The sequence below is a fragment of the Aquarana catesbeiana genome, linkage group LG06 (assembly GCF_042186555.1).
Source record: "Aquarana catesbeiana isolate 2022-GZ linkage group LG06, ASM4218655v1, whole genome shotgun sequence".
Classification (NCBI taxonomy): domain Eukaryota; kingdom Metazoa; phylum Chordata; class Amphibia; order Anura; family Ranidae; genus Aquarana; species Aquarana catesbeiana.
The window spans coordinates 104,421,916-104,445,699 of record NC_133329.1 but is presented as its reverse complement, the minus strand read 5'-3'; the positions used below and the strand labels follow the sequence as shown (position 1 = coordinate 104,445,699).

Here is a 23,784-nt window from a genome sequence, read left to right as displayed (position 1 = left end):
TGTTCCATCCCTGGCCCCATTTATCATGCAACCCATGTACCGCTCGCTCATACTCATATCTCAGGGATAGGACCACCATTCCATGCACTAATCCAAGTGATCAAAGACATCAAGCACTTTCTTTACTTTTCAACACTGAGATATGCAGAAAGCTCCTCTCATTTCGCCTATACCCAGGCCAGTACACCAAGAATTAAAAGGTACTTGGTGCCCAATGTCTTTTAGAGGTTACTACCTGAGAAAACAGTCACAGTATGGAAACAAAGATGGCCACTGATGGTTTCAACATAAGGAAACAGAGCAAAAACACAAAAAACAGCAAAATAACACAAGAGTAGGGAGAAACATGGTTGGCACAGTGGCTTAGTCATTGGAAGTTCTGCCTTGTAGCAACTGAGGTCATTGGTTTAAAGCCTAGCAGGACACTATCAGCATGGGTTTTGCATGTTCTCCTTGTGCTTGTTTGGTTTCCTCCCATACTCCAAAGACATGAAGGCTAATTAGCTCCTGTTTTTTTTATCAGAAAAGGTTTTTATTAAACCAAAAGAAACATTAACAATCTGGTGGCAATGCAAAAGACATACAAAAATTCAAAGCATGTCAACATTGAATCATAAAAAATTGCCAATTGTATACAGTCTACTCAGAGAATAAAGTTTAAGACCAAAGAAAGAATAAGGCCTAAAGACAGATAATACATTTAAATTATCTAAATGGTTTAGTAGATCTGTTCATGCAGTAACTTTGCAGGAGAGACATTGCAGAAGCCTCATTTTAACCAATTCCACAGGAATTAAATGCGCAAAGCCAGGGGCCCAAAGCTTTTTAAATTTACCCAGGCAATATACATGATATATATATAGATAAAGGAAAGCTGGCAGCTCGATCTTCCGCAATGAATAAATGTAATAATCCAGGTGTGGTACAAAATAATACAGGGTTTACGCGTTTCGGTGTGTAGCCTTAGTCATAACCCATCATGTTGATATACATACCTTTCGAAAATGAGAGTGTTACCCATATGTGTCACCCATCGTTTAACTGAGGGGGGATCAGGGGATTTCCAATACAATAAAAGTGTTTTGCAGGCCTGGAAGAGGGCGGGGAAAAATGCCACTATGGCACCTGTTTAATTAGCCATAGTGTGTGTGTGTGTGTATGGTATGTATGTGAGGAAGTGCCCATAGATTGTAAGCTCCTAGAGAGCGGAGACTGATGTGAATGAACAGTATGTAAAGCGCTGTGTAATTTGTCATTGCTACAGCAGGGAAATATGTACCGAATGAGCCAAGAGCAATAAAAAAAATTAAAGTATGGAAACATTTAGAAAGGTGAACTTGAGATGGGGGCAAACACAAAAAAAATGGAGAGACCTATAAGGAAGGAGGAGAATCAGAAGCCCATAACATGGGCTACAGAAAAGCAAGACGATACATACTAAAAATGGCACATAAGAAAGGATACATGCAAGAGTGGGACCACACAAACTAAGAAGAACACAAAATCAGGGACTGGGATGTAATGTGGTTTTATAAATAGGCCCGTGCTACCGTTGTACTGTACATCTTAAGCCGACCTGTCATAAGAGAGCACCAGAAGAAGATTACACTTAATTCTGTTAATGTAGTTGATACAATTTTATTTTTCTCACTGGAGGGGCTCCATGGAACTTTTGCTACAAAGACCTGTAACTTATAATTATACCCCTTGTTTAAAATACGTCTCATACACATATTCTCTTGGAGGAGCTCAATTTTTCAAATTAGAAGAGTGTTCATTTATGCCATATACCTGGAACTACCAGGTTATCTTTGGGGCTCCACTAGTGGGCCAGCACGTTAGGCATGTCATGGGAGAAGGTTTTTTTTTTTTTACAAATCAAGGTAATTTACAATGTAATTAGCCATGTGTTTTAATTTAACTGTGGAACCATTATTCTTTCTCTAGTTTATATTTGGCCCAATGGTGACCGGCAGAGTTGGGGACAGCCAACATCCTTCTGTGTACAGTGGGTTACGAGGCATGATGGGTGCCAGACACTTCTTGAATGAAAAGAGATTTATTGTCTCTTAAACAAAACTGGGGGAGAGTGGGTTGGGGCCAGGACACCCTTAAGTAGATGCAATGTTAATTGGCAGACTCTGAGACTTCTATAGGCAGACGGCCATGCAGGGAATGGTATCCAGCCAGACAACACATCTACATGAGTAGGAACGCTGTCTCCTATGGCAACAGTCTTATAACAGTTTCTAACAAAGGTTGCAATGAACTCTTTCACTTCTTCTACAATCTCCTATTGTAGAACTTCACTCCCCCGAGCTCTCAGTCTTTCACTAGACTTCCGGATCCACTGCCACTGGATCCCCTGAGCTCTTCCAATCTAGCACTCAGTATCTTCCTCAAGCATCACCCCCGCTTCCCTGCTGGGTCCCTGGCTTGGCACTCACAGATACTCCTCAAGCTTCACCCTTGCTGACACATTAGGTCCCTGGCTTGGCACTCCACAAGTGTCACCTCTGCTGTCCCGTTGGGTCCCTGACTTGGCACTTGCTGATGCTTTCCCACTTCTTCACCGTCCCCGGTTGGCGAGAAGTCTGCTCTGGTACTGGCTTCAGCTTTACTCACAGTGGTCTCCGGTAACAAGCTAAATGGTCCCTTGGTGGCGACAGCTTCCCTTCTACCTTCGACCACGACTGGTTCGCCGGCCGGCGGAACCGTTACTTCTGGTTGGACTACAAGACCCTGCACTACTTCTGGGTAGGCCCTCAGAAAAAAAATCGTTGGCCAAACAGCGATTGCAGCCAGTCAGCCGCTGTCACTGTTCTGTCAATATTCTGACAGCTTCAAGCAGTGGGCAGGAGCGATTTGCCCATCCACATTATACAGAACGGATGGAGGAATGGAGTAACTTCCCTCTTTCAGCCCAGCAGGCCAGAAAAAATTTTAGTCTGCACCTGCCCTTCCAATACACCATCATAACACAGACATTGTGACTTCTACCCTCCTCCTAATACACAGACATCAAGATTGGGGATAAACTAAGGCGTGTTCGGATCCTAGGCCAACCCACCTGAGCTACCCCGCCAGGAAGCTGATACTGCATACCACCAATCATAAGAGGCAGAGGTATTCCCCGCCCTTGTATACTTATCGCTGCAGGGCGGGGAATGCCTTGGTCACTTATAATTGGAGGTATGCGCTGACAGCTTCCTGGCGGGATAGCTCAGGTGGGTTCAGACTAGGATCCAAACATGCCTGAGCTAATTCCCGATCAGGATACAGGGATTTCTCCTCCTCCCAATACATAGACATCAGGACACAGAGCTCTCCTCTCCTCCTAATACATAGTCATCAGGACATAGAGCTCTCATCTCCTCCAAATACACAGACATCAGGACACAGAGCTCTCATCTCCTCCTAATACACAGATATCAGGACACAGAGTTCTTCTCTCCTCCTAATACACAGATATCAAGACACAGATCTCTCCTATCCCGCTAATACACAGACATCAGGACACAGATCTCTCCTCTCCCGCTAATACACAGACATCAGGACACAGAGCTCTTCTCTCCTCCTAATACACAGACATCAGGACACAGAACTCTCCTCTCCTAATACACAGGCATCAGGACACAGAGCTCTCCTCCTAATACACAGATATCAGGACACAGAGCTCTCCTCTCCTAATACACAGACATCAGGACACAGAGCTCTCCTCTATTCCTAATACACAGTCATCAGGACACAGAGCTCTCCTCTCCTTCTAATACACAGACATCAGGACACAGAGCTCTCCTCTCCTCCTAATACACAGACACCAGGACACTGAGCTCTCCTCTCCTTCTAATACACATATATCAGGACACAGAGCTCTTTTTTACCAGTATTCATAACCAATGGAAACATTTTTACTGATAGATCTAGCAAATAATAAAAAATACAGAAAGAACTCAGAAAAGGAAAAGAATGGAAAAAGGGAACTTGAACACAAACCCCTGCTGTGCTGTGCTGTGCTCTTCATATACTTTTTTTAGCATATAATCATATTTTTATTGCTCACTACTAATTTATCAGAAAAACTGAACTTTTTATTTATTGTCACTAAAATTACAGACAGCAAAATGCCACAAACCTACAATTTTTTTTACATATGTTACATGTGCCGTTTAGTTATTCATTTGCATTTTCAATAAACTTATTTTGCAACTATATATAGGAGAGCACAATGCGTTCGCTATTCCAGAGATAGAGTATCATCCATTGGCACAAAAATAAAATATATCCCCCTTATACCAAAATATAGGCATGCCATTTTTTTTAACAGAGAAAATGCAGGAATACAGTAATCCCAAATGTATACAGTTAAAGTAACAATGTATGTTGACCAATATTACCTATAAAGCAATCTTCAGGACATCTCGCTTGCTACGGTGACAGTGACAGTAGACTGTCACACTCCCTGCAATGGGGTTCTTCATGTATAGAGAATCCCCCTAGTCTACCCTCCCCCATTATAAAGAAGTGACAGCTCACCCTCCCCCCTTGGTGTATTGGTGTGACAGGTCCCCCCCCCCTTGTACACCAGATATTCACGCATAACACACACCGTACCCCGACACCCATCAATACGTTGACCGAACAGCCAACGATGGTCTGGGTAGCCCACCTTCAGCATAATATCACCTTTCCGTGACCCCAAATAACTAATCCCCTATACAGTTGGCTCCGACCCATCAAACTATGGAATGCATTCTATAACTGGTTAACAAACAGGTCCTTAAAAAATATCCCCCTCCCCCAGAACACCCCCTACCCATTCTCACCTTCTGCAGGTTGCAATGTCTGTAGGATAGACAATTCCTGTCTTCTTTGGTTTAAAAAAAAAATATTGCAAAAAAAAAATAATAATAATAATAATATTATTAATCCAAAAGAAGAACCCTTCCAAAAATGTTTTTTTTTTAAATATTTGTTTAAAAAATATCGAAAGGCTCCCCAACCAAAAAAAAAAAGAAGAGTCTGGATCAATGTCTAGAGAAAGGTTCCTCGAGTCTTCAGGCTTTGGATCCAGATGTGGTCAAGCGATGTGACCCCCCTTTTTTATTGGAGGGATCCAGGAGACATAGTGGGGTGTCAAGCTACACAGAATGGGGTTTTTTTTTCTATTATGTGGCAGGGCAGAGCCTGCTTAGTCTGCAAAGATAAAGGATGCTCTTAGTGTCAGGGATTGCTAGGATGTAGGGGAGCTTATCAGCAACCCCAATTTTATAGGGGTAAGGATAGGGGACAAGGGGGAGGGGGGGAGCTCTGGGTTAGGAAAGCAGGGAGAAGAGGCTGCAAAAGTGAGAGGTGGCAAGCTGATGGGAGGAAGGAAGGAAGGAGAGAGAGAGAGGGTGAGAGAGAGAGAGAGAGAGAGAGAGAGAGGGAGGGAGACAGACAGAGGGAGGGAGGGGTGGGAATGTGCAGGGTGATTTATTGCAGCCCTGCAGAACTGTCTGAGAATGACCCTCCAACATCAGTTCTACTCCAGGGCTGAGGCCACTGCGCATGCTCTTGACTAGCCAGACAGGGGCTGCAGGGGAGAGGAGGAGAAGGGGGGCTCCTCGCCACACCGCCCCCCTCCACTTCTTCTCCTCCCAGTCTCTGCCCATAGGAGGGGGCTGCTGCAGAGAGCCCTCTCTCCCCCTTCTCTCCCAGCACACAGGGGGAAAGGAGTGGTTTTCAATAATATAAGGGCTTCTCTCACAGCCTGGCTCTCACCCCTACACACATACCACACATACACAACTCCACCCGGACACACATACTGCACACACATGACACTCAGCTCCACCTTGCACACAGAAAAAAAAAAAAACATGCACAGCCTTATCACTGCACACACACACACACAATGCAAGAATAGGGGCTTTGTACCAGCAGACACCATGACAGCGTGACACAATATTATCCCAAGTCTGTATTTCCTTATGACACTCCTGTACACTGCCCTGGGTCCACGCCTGGCTTCCTGCTTATCCATTTCCGTAGGCCTTATTTGGCGTATCGACAAGCAATCCATCGAAGGATAGGGCAACGTTTTTGAAGCTTTTTTTTTTTTTTTTTTTTTACACACGTTTTTGCAGATTATTAGAAGGAGGAGACTGGCGATTATACCAAGAACGTGTGTTAGGCCTCTTTAACATGGGCTGTCTGATCAGGTTCGCCTGTCAGTTTTTCAGGTAATCAGACCCTGCAGTGTCCTCTATGGAGCGGCGGATGTCCGCTGACACCCGCCACCATCCGATCCAGTCCTGTCCGCCAAAAACAGACGGATGATGGTCCTATTTTCCATCCGTTGATCGGATCGGATGGAAACGAACTGCCTGTCCGTTTCCATCTGATTGCCCCCCAGAGGAGACACTGGGGTTGATTTACTAAAGGCAAATAGACTGTGCGCTTTGCAAAGTGCAGTTGGCCTCTGCGAGTGCAGTGGCTCCAGACAGAGCATAGTAAATGAGGTAAGGCTTCACGTTGAAAAGAGTACCCAATCATGACCAAGGAAAAAAAAAAAGAATTTTTTGCTTGCACATGATTGGATGATGGCAGTCAGCAGAGTTTCAGCTCATTTACTAAGCTCTGGAGCAACTGCACTTGCAGAGTGCAATTGCATTTTGCAAAGTGCAGTCTTTATCCCTTTAGTAAATCAACCCCATAGTGTCCATACTGGAATCTCCATCCTCAGTGCAGCTCAGTACTGCTGAACCTGGTAAAACTACATGTAGCGACCTTCCGGACCTCTAGAGACCTGATCATGACCTCCAGAGTTAGGGAGAACTGACATTCCTCCTTGTAGGGTTAACAGGCATGGTGGATGTAATGCAAGATGAAATGATGGGCGCCAGTCACTTTTTGAATGCAAACAAGAGATTTATTGTCTCTTTACAAGAACTGTGGGAAAGCGGGTTAGGACCAGGACACCCTTAGGTAGATGCAATGGTAAGACTCCGAGACACTATAGGTAGACAGCTATACAGGGAAAGGCTTCCAGCCGGTTGCCACGTCTGTATAGGTAGGACCACTGTTTCCTATGGCAACTGAACTTGTAGTGCCGCGTACACACAAGCGGACTTTACGGCGGACTTTGCCTGGTGGACGGGATTTCGTCGGACAATTTGATCGTGTGTGGGCTCCAGTAGACTTTGTTTTCTCAAAAGGTGGATGGACTTAGATTTGAAACATGTTTTAAATCTTTCCGTCGAACTCGAGTCCGGTCGAAAAGTCCGCTGTCTGTATGCTAGTTTGACGGACAAAAAGCCACGCTAGGGCAGCTATTGGCTACTGGCTATGAACTTCCTTGTTTTAGTCCGGTCATACGTCATCACGTACGAATTCGACGGACTTTGGTGGATTGTGTGTAGGCAAGTCCGTTCATTCAGAAAGTCCGTCATAAAGTCCGTTGAAAAGTCCGCCGGGCAAAGTCTGCCGTAAAGTCCGCTCGTGTGTACGCGGCATTACAGTCACTAAAGGTAGTCGTACATAACTCTTGGTAACACAGAATAGTTCTTCTCTTTTCTCACAGTATCCCACTGTAGATCTTCACTCACTGAGCTCCCAGTCTCTCATTACACTTCCAGATCCCAGTCGTCACCGGATCTCCCAAACTCTTCCCCTGCTAACCCGCTGTATACTCCTCAAGCGTCACCCCCGCTAACCTGCTGGGTCCCTGGCTTGGCACTCGCTGAAGCTTTCTCACTTCATCACCATTGCCGGCTGGTGAGAAGACTGCTCTGGTACTTGCTTGAGCTTACTTACAGTAGTCTCCAGTAATAAAGTGAATGGTCCCTTAGTGGCGACTGCTTCCCCTTTACCTCTGACCACAACTGGTTCCCTGTCCGGCTGAACCTTCACAACTCGGTTGGACTCCAATCCTGCAGTCCCAACCCTATGCTGCTTCTCCTGCTCCTGGATAGGCCTCAGGCAGCCTAGCAGCCAGGTGTCCCTGGGATAGGCCTCTGGCTTCCGGCCTAGTAACCCGTGGAGACATAACACACGTCCACCCAGACAGCCATCCAGGTGGCACAGAACCCTGATCACCTAACTCCACCCAAATAAATAGGCTCTCCCAGCAGGCTAAGGGACTAAAGAAACCTCTGTCAGTTGGCTGAGACACCCTATCCATTCATAAGCTGACCTTGCTATGCCCTTATCGATCTAATGTCACCAGCCACAGTGCCACCTAGTGACAGAAGAGAAAAGGTGCAGCAATTCCAGAATTAGAGCGGAATCAGTGGATCTTCTAACAATTATCCAGGACAATTACTACCTGGCAAACTAAGTTTGTTAGAAACCCTGCCTAATTACCAGGGTGCTACATCCATGTTAAGTGTTACAAAGCTTTTGTCCTATTGGTGTAATGTACCGACGCCTGAGACAGCCATCTTTGCCATGGGTGTAACAAAAATGGCTACTATTTCCCATCCAACCTTGGCATGGCCCTGGGTATGATGGTAGGGTGTCTGCAAACCTTTACACAATAAATAATACATACTACATTTGAGCATCTGCAGCAAAAATGAACGTGGATTTAGTACTTCTGCGATGCCTGGTACTGGTATGGGTGGTGTAGCTATATCGGCAGCTTTACAGGGAGTTGTTCCATTTATTACTTTTCACAATCAGCAGTTTTATCCCTCATTCATGCTGGTCCGATTTGTCATGAGTTTTGACATTTCCAAATCACAAGACAAGTCGCACCCCATTGCCCACAATGGAGTCATTCAAATTGCTGTAACTCATGTTGCAGCGACTTTGAAAAAGGTTTGTGCACTACTTTTTTCCGATTTCATTGCGACTTGCATAGACTTTTGTTAAACGAAGACGCAAGTCGCAATAAAATCTGAGGTGAGAATTGCACTGATCTGCAGCTTCGAAATCGGGCTGAAGTAGCGCGATTTCAAAGCCACACTGGTGTGAACCAGGGCTTAGCCCTATAAGATTTTAATTTTGTTGTGTGGTGATGTTACTATTACCTGAGGTGGTCATCTATGACATGGGGGGGGGGGGGGGGGGTAGCAAAAATGGCCATCCACCCCTGGCACAGCCCTGGGTGCAATCCTAGGGTGTCCAGGAAGCCATGAGCCTCCCCAGTCCCCCTGATGGGCTCTCCTGGATGTAAGGGAGGACTTTGGTGGGCTCTCCTGGATGTAAGGGAGGACTCTGGCGGGCTCTCCTGGATGTAAGGGAGGACTCTGGTGGGCTCTCCTGGATGCAAGGGAGTACTCTGGTGGGCTCTCCTGGATGTAAGATAGGACTCTGGTGGGCTCTCCTGGATGTAAGGGAGGACTCTGGTGGGCTCTCCTGGATGTAAGGGAGGACTCTGGTGGGCTCTCCTGGATGTAAGGGAGGACTCTGGTGGGCTCTCCTGGATGTAAGGGAGGACTCTGGTGGGCTCTACTGGATGTAAGGGAGGACTCTGGTGGGCTCTACTGGATGTAAGGGAGGACGCTGGTGGATTCTCCTGGATCTAAGGGAGGACTCTGGTGGGCTCTCCTGGATCTAAGGGAGGACTCTGGCACTGGTAGGCTCTCCTGAATGTAAGGGAGGACTCTGGTGGGCTCTCCTGGATGTAACGAATGACTCTGGTGAGCTCTCCTGGATGTCAGGGAAGTCTCTGATGGGCTCTCTTGGATGTAATGGAGGACTCTGGAGGGCTCTCCTGGATGTAAGGGAGGACTCTGGTGGGCTCTCTTGGATTTAAGGGAGGACTTTGGTGGGCTCTCCTGGATGTAAGGGAGACCTCTGGTGGGCTCTCCTGGATGTAAGGGAGGACTCTGGTGGGCTCTCCTGGATGTAAGGGAGGACTCTGGTGGGCTCTCCTGGATGTAAGGGAGGACTTTGGTGGGCTCTCCTGAATGTAAGGGAGACCTCTGGTGGGCTCTCCTGAATGTAAGGGAGACCTCTGGTGGGCTCTCCTGGATGTAAGGGAGGACTCTGGTGGGCTCTCCTGGATGTAAGGGAGGATTCTGGTGGGCTCTCCTGGATGTAAGGGAGGACTCTGGTGGGCTCTCCTGGATGTAAGGAATTACTCTGGTGGGCTCTCCTGGATGTCAGGGAGGTCTCTGGTGGGCTCTCTCGGATGTAATGGAGGGCTCTGGAGGGCTCTCCTGGATGTAAGGGAGGACTCTAGTGGGCTCTCGTGGATGTAAGGGAGGACTCTAGAGGGCTCTCCTGGATGTAAGGGAGGACTCTGGTGGGCTCTCCTGGATGTAAGGGAGTATTCATTCTGGTGGGCTCTCCTGGATGTAAGGGAGGACTCCGGTTTGCTTTCCTGGATGTAAGAGAGGACTCTGGTGGGCTCTTCTGGATGTAAGGGAGGACACTGGTTGGCTTTCCAGGTAAGGTTGCCACCTCATCCCTTTAAAACCGAACACATATTAATTACACAGGTTCTGTGGTTGATAAAGGTGGTAACTAAACTCACTTGGTGCCTTATCTGCATTAAATTAGCCTCAGATCCTGTGTAATTCATATGTGTTCGGGTTTAAAGGGATGAGTTGGCAACCCTATCTCCTGGATGTAAGGGAGGACTCTGGTGGGCTTTCCTGGATGTAAGACAGGACTCTGGTGGGCTTTCCTGGATGTAAGGGAGGACTCTGGTGGGCTCTCCTGGATGTAAGGGAGACCTCTGGTGGGCTCTCCTGGATGTAAGGGAGGACTCTGGTGGGCTTTCCTGGATGTAAGGGAGGACTCTGGTGGGCTCTCCTGGATGTAAGGGAGGACTCTGGTGGGCTCTCCTGAATGTAAGGGAGACCTCTGGTGGGCTCTCCTGAATGTAAGGGAGACCTCTGGTGGGCTCTCCTGGATGTAAGGGAGGACTCTGGTGGGCTCTCCTGGATGTAAGGGAGGATTCTGGTGGGCTCTCCTGGATGTAAGGGAGGACTCTGGTGGGCTCTCCTGGATGTAAGGAATTACTCTGGTGGGCTCTCCTGGATGTCAGGGAGGTCTCTGGTGGGCTCTCTCGGATGTAATGGAGGGCTCTGGAGGGCTCTCCTGGATGTAAGGGAGGACTCTAGTGGGCTCTCGTGGATGTAAGGGAGGACTCTAGAGGGCTCTCCTGGATGTAAGGGAGGAGTCTGGTGGGCTCTCCTGGATGTAAGGGAGTATTCATTCTGGTGGGCTCTCCTGGATGTAAGTGAGGACTCCGGTTTGCTTTCCTGGATGTAAGGGAGGACTCTGGTGGGCTCTTCTGGATGTAAGGGAGGACACTGGTTGGCTTTCCAGGTAAGGTTGCCACCTCATCCCTTTAAAACCGAACACATATTAATTACACAGGTTCTGTGGTTGATAAAGGTGGTAACTAAACTCACTTGGTGCCTTATCTGCATTAAATTAGCCTCAGATCCTGTGTAATTCATATGTGTTCGGGTTTAAAGGGATGAGTTGGCAACCCTATCTCCTGGATGTAAGGGAGGACTCTGGTGGGCTTTCCTGGATGTAAGACAGGACTCTGGTGGGCTTTCCTGGATGTAAGGGAGGACTCTGGTGGGCTCTCCTGGATGTAAGGGAGGACTCTGGTGGGCTCTCCTGGATGTAAGGGAGGACTCTGGTGGGCTTTCCTGGATGTAAGGGAGGACTCTGGTGGGCTCTCCTGGATGTAAGGGAGGACTCTGGTGGGCTCTCCTGGATGTAAGGGAGGACTCTGGTGGGCTCTCCTGGATGTAAGGGAGGACTCTGGTGGGCTCTCCTGGATGTAAGGGAGGACTCTGGTGGGCTCTACTGGATGTAAGGGAGGACTCTGGTGGATTCTCCTGGATCTAAGGGAGGACTCTGGTGGGCTCTCCTGGATCTAAGGGAAGACTCTGGTGGGCTCTCCTGGATCTAAGGGAGGTCTCTGGTGGGCTCTCCTGGATGTAAGGGAGGACTCTGGCACTGGTAGGCTCTCCTGAATGTAAGGGAGGACTCTGGTGGGCTCTCCTGGATGTCAGGGAGGTCTCTGATGGGCTCTCTTGGATGTAATGGAGGACTCTGGAGGGCTCTCCTGGATGTAAGGGAGGACTCTGGTGGGCTCTCCTGAATGTAAGGGAGGACTCTAGTGGGCTCTCCTGGATGTAAGGGAGGACTCTGGTGGGCTCTCCTGAATGTAAGGGAGGACTTTGGTGGGCTCTCCTGGATGTAAGGGAGACCTCTGGTGGGCTCTCCTGGATATAAGGGAGGACTCTGGTGGGCTCTCCTAGATGTAAGGGAGGACTCTGGTGGGCTCTCCTGGATGTAAGGGAGGACTCTGGTGGGCTCTCCTGGATGTAAGGGAGGACTCTGGTGGGCTCTCCTAGATGTAAGGGAGGACTCTGGTGGGCTCTCCTAGATGTAAGGGAGGACTCTGGTGGGCTCTCCTGGATGTAAGGGAGGACTCTGGTGGGCTCTCCTGGATGTAAGGGAGGACTCTGGTGGGCTCTCCTGGATGTAAGGGAGGTCTCTGGTGGGCTCTCCTGGATGTAAGGGAGACCTCTGGTGGGCTCTCCTAGATGTAAGGGAGGACTCTGGTGGGCTCTCCTAGATGTAAGGGAGGACTCTGGTGGGCTCTCCTGGATGTAAGGGAGGACTCTGGTGGGCTCTCCTGGATGTAAGGGAGGACTCTGGTGGGCTCTCCTGGATGTAAGGGAGGACTCTGGTGGGCTCTCCTGGATGTAAGGGAGGACTCTGGTGGGCTCTCCTGGATGTAAGGGAGGACACTGGTGGGCTCTCCTGGATGTCAGGGAGGTCTCTGGTGGGCTCTCTCGGATGTAATGGAGGACTCTGGAGGGCTCTCCTGGATGTAAGGGAGGACTCTAGTGGGCTCTCCTGGATGTAAGGGAGGACTCTAGTGGGCTCTCCTGGATGTAAGGGAGGACTCTGGTGGGCTCTCCTGGATGTCAGGGAGGTCTCTGGTGGGCTCTCTCGGATGTAATGGAGGACTCTGGAGGGCTCTCCTGGATGTAAGGGAGGACTCTAGTGGGCTCTCCTGGATGTAAGGGAGGACTCTAGTGGGCTCTCCTGGATGTAAGGGAGGACTCTGGTGGGCTCTCCTGGATGTCAGGGAGGTCTCTGGTGGGCTCTCCTGGATGTAAGGGAGACCTCTGGTGGGCTCTCCTAGATGTAAGGGAGGACTCTGGTGGGCTCTCCTAGATGTAAGGGAGGACTCTGGTGGGCTCTCCTGGATGTAAGGGAGGACTCTGGTGGGCTCTCCTGGATGTAAGGGAGGACTCTGGTGGGCTCTCCTGGATGTAAGGGAGGACTCTGGTGGGCTCTCCTGGATGTAAGGGAGGACTCTGGTGGGCTCTCCTGGATGTAAGGGAGGACACTGGTGGGCTCTCCTGGATGTCAGGGAGGTCTCTGGTGGGCTCTCTCGGATGTAATGGAGGACTCTGGAGGGCTCTCCTGGATGTAAGGGAGGACTCTAGTGGGCTCTCCTGGATGTAAGGGAGGACTCTAGTGGGCTCTCCTGGATGTAAGGGAGGACTCTGGTGGGCTCTCCTGGATGTCAGGGAGGTCTCTGGTGGGCTCTCTCGGATGTAATGGAGGACTCTGGAGGGCTCTCCTGGATGTAAGGGAGGACTCTAGTGGGCTCTCCTGGATGTAAGGGAGGACTCTGGTGGGCTCTCCTGGATGTAAGGGAGGACACTGGTTGGCTTTCCAGGTAAGGTTGCCACCTCATCCCTTTAAAACCGAACACATATTAATTACACAGGTTCTGTGGTTGATAAAGGTGGTAACTAAACTCACTTGGTGCCTTATCTGCATTAAATTAGCCTCAGATCCTGTGTAATTCATATGTGTTCGGGTTTAAAGGGATGAGTTGGCAACCCTATCTCCTGGATGTAAGGGAGGACTCTGGTGGGCTTTCCTGGATGTAAGACAGGACTCTGGTGGGCTTTCCTGGATGTAAGGGAGGACTCTGGTGGGCTCTCCTGGATGTAAGGGAGGACTCTGGTGGGCTCTCCTGGATGTAAGGGAGGACTCTGGTGGGCTTTCCTGGATGTAAGGGAGGACTCTGGTGGGCTCTCCTGGATGTAAGGGAGGACTCTGGTGGGCTCTCCTGGATGTAAGGGAGGACTCTGGTGGGCTCTCCTGGATGTAAGGGAGGACTCTGGTGGGCTCTCCTGGATGTAAGGGAGGACTCTGGTGGGCTCTACTGGATGTAAGGGAGGACTCTGGTGGATTCTCCTGGATCTAAGGGAGGACTCTGGTGGGCTCTCCTGGATCTAAGGGAAGACTCTGGTGGGCTCTCCTGGATCTAAGGGAGGTCTCTGGTGGGCTCTCCTGGATGTAAGGGAGGACTCTGGCACTGGTAGGCTCTCCTGAATGTAAGGGAGGACTCTGGTGGGCTCTCCTGGATGTCAGGGAGGTCTCTGATGGGCTCTCTTGGATGTAATGGAGGACTCTGGAGGGCTCTCCTGGATGTAAGGGAGGACTCTGGTGGGCTCTCCTGAATGTAAGGGAGGACTCTAGTGGGCTCTCCTGGATGTAAGGGAGGACTCTGGTGGGCTCTCCTGAATGTAAGGGAGGACTTTGGTGGGCTCTCCTGGATGTAAGGGAGACCTCTGGTGGGCTCTCCTGGATATAAGGGAGGACTCTGGTGGGCTCTCCTAGATGTAAGGGAGGACTCTGGTGGGCTCTCCTGGATGTAAGGGAGGACTCTGGTGGGCTCTCCTGGATGTAAGGGAGGACTCTGGTGGGCTCTCCTAGATGTAAGGGAGGACTCTGGTGGGCTCTCCTAGATGTAAGGGAGGACTCTGGTGGGCTCTCCTGGATGTAAGGGAGGACTCTGGTGGGCTCTCCTGGATGTAAGGGAGGACTCTGGTGGGCTCTCCTGGATGTAAGGGAGGTCTCTGGTGGGCTCTCCTGGATGTAAGGGAGACCTCTGGTGGGCTCTCCTAGATGTAAGGGAGGACTCTGGTGGGCTCTCCTAGATGTAAGGGAGGACTCTGGTGGGCTCTCCTGGATGTAAGGGAGGACTCTGGTGGGCTCTCCTGGATGTAAGGGAGGACTCTGGTGGGCTCTCCTGGATGTAAGGGAGGACTCTGGTGGGCTCTCCTGGATGTAAGGGAGGACTCTGGTGGGCTCTCCTGGATGTAAGGGAGGACACTGGTGGGCTCTCCTGGATGTCAGGGAGGTCTCTGGTGGGCTCTCTCGGATGTAATGGAGGACTCTGGAGGGCTCTCCTGGATGTAAGGGAGGACTCTAGTGGGCTCTCCTGGATGTAAGGGAGGACTCTAGTGGGCTCTCCTGGATGTAAGGGAGGACTCTGGTGGGCTCTCCTGGATGTCAGGGAGGTCTCTGGTGGGCTCTCTCGGATGTAATGGAGGACTCTGGAGGGCTCTCCTGGATGTAAGGGAGGACTCTAGTGGGCTCTCCTGGATGTAAGGGAGGACTCTAGTGGGCTCTCCTGGATGTAAGGGAGGACTCTGGTGGGCTCTCCTGGATGTCAGGGAGGTCTCTGGTGGGCTCTCCTGGATGTAAGGGAGACCTCTGGTGGGCTCTCCTAGATGTAAGGGAGGACTCTGGTGGGCTCTCCTAGATGTAAGGGAGGACTCTGGTGGGCTCTCCTGGATGTAAGGGAGGACTCTGGTGGGCTCTCCTGGATGTAAGGGAGGACTCTGGTGGGCTCTCCTGGATGTAAGGGAGGACTCTGGTGGGCTCTCCTGGATGTAAGGGAGGACTCTGGTGGGCTCTCCTGGATGTAAGGGAGGACACTGGTGGGCTCTCCTGGATGTCAGGGAGGTCTCTGGTGGGCTCTCTCGGATGTAATGGAGGACTCTGGAGGGCTCTCCTGGATGTAAGGGAGGACTCTAGTGGGCTCTCCTGGATGTAAGGGAGGACTCTAGTGGGCTCTCCTGGATGTAAGGGAGGACTCTGGTGGGCTCTCCTGGATGTCAGGGAGGTCTCTGGTGGGCTCTCTCGGATGTAATGGAGGACTCTGGAGGGCTCTCCTGGATGTAAGGGAGGACTCTAGTGGGCTCTCCTGGATGTAAGGGAGGACTCTGGTGGGCTCTCCTGGATGTAAGGGAGGACACTGGTTGGCTTTCCAGGTAAGGTTGCCACCTCATCCCTTTAAAACCGAACACATATTAATTACACAGGTTCTGTGGTTGATAAAGGTGGTAACTAAACTCACTTGGTGCCTTATCTGCATTAAATTAGCCTCAGATCCTGTGTAATTCATATGTGTTCGGATTTAAAGGGATGAGTTGGCAACCCTATCTCCTGGATGTAAGGGAGGACTCTGGTGGGCTTTCCTGGATGTAAGAGAGGACTCTGGTGGGCTTTCCTGAATGTAAGGGAGGACTCCGGTGAGCTCTCCTGGATGTAAGGGAGGACTCTGGTGGGCTCTCCTGGATGTAAGGGAGGACTCTGGTGGGCTCTCCTGGATGAAAGGGAGGGGCTCTTTATAAAACTGATTTTTTTTTTCAGGCCTGTAAATACTTGTAAAATCGACAAAGGTTTGGGGACTCGTAGCATTGCCAAAAATGTGCGTAAAAAAAAAAAAAGCTTTATAAACGTCCCTGCAGGATTGCACTTTTCGAAGCTCATAGGCAAAGGAACCACCAGAAAAGCACATATAAGGCTGTTTGTATAAACATTTGTTCGAAAATATACCAGTGTATGGTCAGCATGCTGATCAGAGGCGGCTGGTGCTTAATTTTCTTGGGGGGCAGCCCGCGGCCTCCCCAGCTAAAAAACCCCTAGCCAGCCAACCAACCAGACACCCCAGCGTTCGTTCACTCGATCGATCTACGCCCCCCGCCTGTCGCTCAATCGCACTTCGCTCGCCCGTCGAAAAAACGTACAGGCGGACCTGATCTGAATGGCTATGCAGAACCCGGTTGCTCAGCGCTGGATCTCTCCACTGATCCCTGCTGAGCAGGTGGAAGACAGGTTTGCGTCTGCTCCGCTATGCAGAGCGGACACAGACACAGTGGGGTTGATTTACTAAAGGCAAATAGACTGTGCGCTCTGCAAGAGCAGTTGCTCCAGAGCTTAGTAAATGAGCAGAAGCTCTGCTGACTTCCATCATCCAATCATGTGCAAGCAAAAACGCTGTTTTTTTAAAATTTTTCTTGCACGTGATTGGGTATTCTTTTCAAAATTAAGCTTTACATCATTTACTAAGTCCTGGAGCAACTGTACTTGCAGAGGGCAATTGCATTTTGCAAAGTGCACAGTCTATTTGACTTTAGTAAATCAACCCCTATGGCTTAGTGTTGCCCCCTATCACTCCTCCTAAGGTAGCTGCCTCAATCGGCCTCATGGGCAGCATGGCCCTGATCACACCAATTTGAGCTTGTTGGATATTCTGTCCCAGAACTATGAACGTTAATTTGCAGCACCATTCCCCCACCAACCCCTAGACAGTTGTGATGGGACAGGTGTCCCCATCAGAAGATTTTTCCTCTATTCCTGTTCTGGTAGCAATTCAAAAATGTTGGATTTACCTTCACTCATCCACAGTAAAACTGATCAGGACAATTATAGAGATTGTATCTAAAAAATAACAAGACAAACATAACAAGATAAATATGAATAATCCACTAAACGACTAAATAAAACCAACTTTTGCTGTATATATAAGTATGAAACTTGTGTAATAAAGACTATTTAAAAAAAGAAAACTAACTTTTGTTGCAATCCAGAGATTTCGTTGCAGTACTTTTATTTTGCCACTAGATGTCTGCAGTCTGATGGTTAGCTTCATTCAAAGCCCTTCCTTTGAGCCCAGGTTGTGCTTCAACCAGAATGTGGAGAGTGAAACAAGAAGCAGAACAATGATAAGCTCATCTCTCTGTCACTCTGCTCTCTCCTCCTATCAGCATGCTTCTTGTCAGCACATGATCTGATTGGCTCCTTGTACTGTTTCTTACTTTCACACTCCAGCACTGCTATAGAGGAACTGCGTCTAGAGTCTAAAGCTGGCCAAATACTAGTAGACTTTACCTGGTTCCCGACCGGCTCACACAGATATACTGCGGCATAATGGATCCCCTGGGCGAAATACCATACGGGTACGTCCTACCCTTTTTCAGCTACCAGAGGGCACTCCCGCTCCCGCTGCACGGCTGGGGACCCGATGCGTGTGGCCGTCGGGCACGGTCGCCACCGGCCACGCGTGATCGTGTGCACGAGTGCCACCACAGCGATTTGTGTGTGTAAACACACAAATCCCTGTGCTGTCAGGGAAGAGGAAACCTATCGTTTGTTCCTACTAAGTAGGAAAAATGATATTTCTCCTCTCCTAGTCACTCCCATCCCCACACAGTTACAACACACTGAGGGAACACACAGTTAACCCCTTGATCGCCCCCCTAGTGTTAACCCCTTCCCTGCCATTGATATTTACACAGTAATCAGTGCATTTTTATAGCACTGATCGCATTATAATTGTCAATGGTCCCAAAATACTGTCAAAAGTGTCTGATCTGTCGCAGTACCGCTAAAAATCGCAGATCACCGCCATTACTAGTAAAAAAAAAAAAGGGCCATAAATCTTTCCCATAGTTTGTAGATGTTATAACTTTTGCGCAAACCAATCAATATACGCTTATTATGTTTTTTTTTACCAAAAATATGTAGAAGAATATATATTGGCCTAAACCGATGAAGAAATTTGTTTTAATAAAAAAAAATTGGGGGTATTTATTATAGCAAAAAGTAAAGAATATTGTTTTTTTATTTTTTATTGTGTGGATTTTCGTATTATCATCTTGGCTAGTAATGCTTTCTAAACGCATCTGAAATGTGCTGTAAATGCCATAGGGGCGTTTGTTATGCATTTGCAGCACTCTTACATTGGCATCAATGGAAATGTTTGGACGAGTGGTAAAGCCAGGCAAACGACACGTTGGGTCAGTTTTGACAGCACGACGCTAACGCAACCCTGTGAGCAACCCCGGGCGCTGCAATGACAGCCATTCATGAAGCTTCAAAAACGCTCATGGAACGCCTGCTTTTGAAGCTAGTGTACAGTCAGCCCCGATTCACACTGCCGAGACCTATCATGCACTTTGTGACACATAAGGTCGCATGACAAGTCAAAACACATTCATTTCAATGGCTGCTGTCTTAATCAATGTGACTCAAGTCGCAGTGACAAAAAAAGTTCCTGCACTACTTTTCTGCAACTTTGGTGCGACCTGAGTGCCATAGACTGCAATGTTAAATCTTAAAAGTTGCAAACAATTCACACGATTTTGGTATCGTAGTGTAAAACGGGCCTTAGCCTGAGGGGAAACAATTGTTTGTCATGAGTAGTTGTATATCATTTTTTCAATCTTTTTACTATGTATAAACTTATCTGTTTTTCAGGACCATTTTTAGAACTCTATAATGCGCAAGGAACATAGGCGTGTGCACAGGGTGTGCCGGGTGTGCCCAGGCACACCCTAATCACCCCGTGCACATTAGTGATATTGCTCTGTGTAGCAGCAGAAACAAGGGAAAGATCTCCCTCTTACTGGCTCTGCCATAAGAGAAGTGTTTATGCTCTTCTCTTTCACTGTGCCGGCAGGGAGATCAATGTGCCGGGGTCATATATATGTAGACACCCGCACATGCATGTGTGTTTGAGCTTAAGGGTGCACACCCTAATGCAATAGGCTGCGCACGCCTATGGCAAGGAAGGAAAATCCAGAGCATGTTGCGGGAAACCCACATTCGGTGAGCGTTTCCCGCACTGCAATCAAAACACACTGGGTGTGCGACCTGCTGTGGGTGTCAATATATTCCTAACGACACCCCAAACTCGCTTTGAAAAGTAGCGCATGCACTACTTTTTCTGCGATCAAATGCAAATGAATGGTCTGAATATTGCATCACACTGAGTTGCTCGGGAGCGCGGACTGTGTTCTTGAGTGATTCAGGTGTGAACCAGCCCTAAGGTCAGTAGGAAAAGGATCACAGATCGCACACATGGGCCCGGCCAGGAAGAATTTCAACAAGTGATTGGACAATCTAGTCAGTGATTTCTCACTGGACTAGGGACAGGTAAGTATAAAATTGGGAGGGGGGGGCAGGAAATACTCTGTTAATAGTGTAGAGGCCGGTTCACACCAGAATGTGGTGCAAGGATGGCGCGTTACGTGTGCGTTTCCTGCACCGTGCTCAATATGCACTGCCTTTGCGATCTGCTGCAGGTGCCAATGTAATGTTAAAGTGGATGTAAACCCGAAATTTTTTTATTTTTTTTTTATATCATACTGTAGAGCATAAGATTTCCTATCATTTGAGCCCAGTCTTGCCACACAGAGTTAATCCAGCTCTGAGCAATCCTCTTTTATTGTTCAGTGAGAAAAATCTTGACAAACTGAGAAAAACTTTGTCAAATCCTCCCCCTTGCTGTGAGTGACAGGTGATTTACATCTCGTGCACTAGCCTAAGACATGCATTATTTTTTAATTCCCACCCCCCCACTCCTTTCTTCAGCAGCTCTGCAAGGATTGGCTGTTCCACACCTCAGCATGATTTGGCATACTGAAGTCATGTGGTTACTTTCCTGTCTTTTCACTGGATGTTAGAGATCATAGCAGAAGTTCAGTGTAAGAAATACACAGGAGAAAATGCATATTGACAAGGGGAGTATAGAGGTGGGCGGGGAGTCTACTGACATCACGACTCCACCCACCGAGCTCCAGACAACAGACCCACCCACAGAATCCGCCGTTTTTTGGGTCTCATAACAGACAGAGGGGAGACATTTGACAGGTAAAGATACATGCAGGAGGCATGTATATCCTTATAGATAACCCCTATGGCAGTAGTTTAGAAAGGATGACATTGGGTTTACATCCACTTTAATGGCACCCCAAACACAGTGCTCATTTAATTGAATGGGCTGCAAAATCGTACCGCACAGGAACATGCAAGAATCGCACAGGATCCTGGTGTGAACTGTCCCTAAAGGTAAAGTTACACTTTCACACTGAGGTGCTGGCCGCGTTGAAGGTAAAGCGCCGCTAGTTTTAGTAGCACTTTACCATCATTTTAGTGGCGCTTTTCGGGCCCTAGCGGGGTGCTTTTAACCCTCGCTAGCGGCCGAAAAAGGGTTAAGAGCGCCTGCAAAGCGCCGCTGCAGAAGCACTTTGCAGGCGATTCAGCAGCACTGACCATTGATGTCAATGGCAGGGGCGTTTTGGGAGTGGTGTATTCACTGCTCCCGCACTGCCCCAAAGATTGAAATCAATGGGCAGCGCCACCGAAGCGCCGCGGCAGCTAGCGGGGGTTAAAAGCACCCCGCTAGCTCCATCTCTGGGCTGATTTAGGCCCCAGGGGAGTACTATCCTTCGCTACGTTACCTGGAAAATTCCAAGCTAAGTTACCTCATTCTACCGTATATTACACATTTTATTATGATTTATCTCAATTTCTCACTCATTGAAGCATATATGCCTTGTCCATTGATATAAATGTATGTTAGACAGCCTAGTGTGGCGCATTGAGCACTATACACTAATAAGTATACGCTGTTATGGCCACATACTCCGTGCAACTCTGGGCATATTGTTTTCGGTCTCGGCCTCCAATTACCTACCTACCTGTTATTTACTTGAGATACTGTACATACTGTTTCTTTTGACTGTTACATGTTACATTCTTTGGCTAATAAAGGAATTACAAAAAAAGCGCCCCGCTAGCGGATGAAAAGCGCAGCTAAAACTACGGTAAAGCGCCGCTAAAACAACTAGTGGCGCTTTACTGTCGGTGTCCCTGCGCCTCAGTGTGAAAGTGCCCTAAAATACCTCAGTGTGAACGTGGCCTTAAAATAAAACTTTTTTTAGTTCTGGATAGAATGGAGAAGGGTTAAACACCTGCAAGGGTCTCTGGGGTGTATTTACTAAAGGCAAATCTACTTTGCACTACAAGTGCACTTGGAAGTGCAGTCGCTGTAGATCTGAGGGGGACATGCAAGGAAAATAAAAAACAGCATTTTTGCTTGTACATGAATGGATGATAAAATCAGCAGAGCTTCCCCTCATGTCAGATCTTCCTCTCAGATCTACAGCGACTGCACTTCCAAGTGCACTTGTAGTGCAGAGTGGATTTGCCTTTAGTAAATCAACCCCCCTGTGTCTTCCTTAGGGAAATTCACCTCATTTGTCCTATTTACTGTTATCACCGAAAGTAAAAATGACAGAAAAGTCACAAACTTTTACTTGCCACCAGAACAGGAATATAATGGAAATCTTTCAATAGGGCCAATAGTTCTGCTGACTCCGACAACCAAAGATTTCCCTCACTTTGAAGGGAGTTTACTTCACTTCCTGTTTTGGTTATGAAACAGGAAGTGAAGGAAAATCTTCCAAATGGCACACAGATGGCAAATAAAAACGGACAGGGGTTTGAACCCTCCCTTTACCCTGTCCAAAATGAAAAAAAAAAACATTTAGCATTTAGTTCTACTTCAACATATATACATCTATAGTGAGTTTTGAAAGCTCTTCAGCTTCCTGAGGGGGTTATTTACTAAAGGCAAATCCACTTTGCACTGCAAGTGCACTTGGAAGTGCAGTTGCTGTAGATCTGAGGGGGACATGCAAGGAAAATAAAAAACAGCATTTTAGCTTGTATATGATTGGATGATAAAATCAGCAGAGCTTCCCCTCATTTCAGATCTTCCCCTCAGATCTAAAGCAACTGCACTTCCAAGTGCACTTGCAGTGCACTTGTAACACAGGATGGATTTGCCTTTAGTAAATAAACCCCTATGACTCTTTTAATGGCTCCTTTTTTTTTTCTTACCTCATGAAGGAACACTGGAAATCCCCTTTTGTAGCCCCTGTGACATCACTGCAGGGATTAGAGCCAAGTGGAGGAACTGAAGAAGCAGCCTGGGTCACCATGGTCGGTCTTCTTCCTAGGTTTGGTGTATAATTTAGTTAATAATGAAAGTAAAAAAATAAAATTATTTTTGAATATTTATATGCAGTAGTAAAGATTAATAACCATCTATATGGCAGTGTTGCCAACCTAACAGATTGAAATTTACTGACACGACATCCAACATTTACTGGCACAGCCAAGTTTTTACTGGCATTTCCAAAAGTTACAAAATTACAGTTTTAAGTACAAATTTCACTATTTAGGCTACAAACAAGTACAATATGTAAGTAGCAATGTGATTTAAGGTAGATAATATGGCAAAAAACATATTTCTTATTTTATTTTCGATATAGTAAGTAAGTAGCTCAGGAGGGCAAGAAATTAGAATGTGCGGCACACACAAGAAATTGACTCTCACAGTGATACTGACAGCAGTGTGCAGCAGTACAGATTACCGACACGACACGTCCCCTCTTGAGTCACAGTTTCTCTCCAAGCCCGGTGGTCCCTCCAGTCCAAACAGCACTGAGGCTCCTGACCTGCCTTGCTCCCATCCTGCAGACTCACACACAAGGCTCTGGCCACTCTGCTTGGGTCCCTTGCACCATGACATCACAGAACATGCTCAGGGACCGCCTCCACCATAGCCGCCCAAACACACTGTAGCAGGCACTCGTATGGTCTCGGCTGGCTCCGGGCCGAGCGTCACAGCTTTTTTTTTTTACTGGCAACCTTTTCTTTTTACTGGCATTTACTGGCAGGAGAAAATTGTCTGTTTTTTACTGGCTGCCAGTACAAATACTGACGGTTGGCAACACTGCTATATGGTTAGGGAACAAAATATCTAATCCACTCTGAGAATAACAGACAGAAGATATATACAGTATATACATAGAATATATATACACACACAATATACAGTATATACAATTAGAGGTATATTTCATCAGACTC

At 48.1% G+C, this 23,784-nt stretch overlaps 1 protein-coding gene across 3 annotated transcripts in view; it reads right to left on the bottom strand.

The window, feature by feature from the left end:
• The window catches only part of GLIS2 (GLIS family zinc finger 2), a 95,953-nt gene extending 73,103 nt beyond the window's left edge, over nt 1-22,850 (bottom strand). Inside the window, exon 1 of one of the 3 annotated variants that reach the window (XM_073636585.1) lies at nt 22,750-22,850. The gene's annotated coding sequence lies outside the window, so the exon portion shown is untranslated. Of the gene's footprint in view, nt 1-4,826; nt 6,216-22,749 lie in introns of those variants that run through there. The other 2 variants (XM_073636583.1, XM_073636584.1) reach the window with 2 other exon arrangements.
• Between the last annotated feature and the right edge of the window lie 934 nt (nt 22,851-23,784).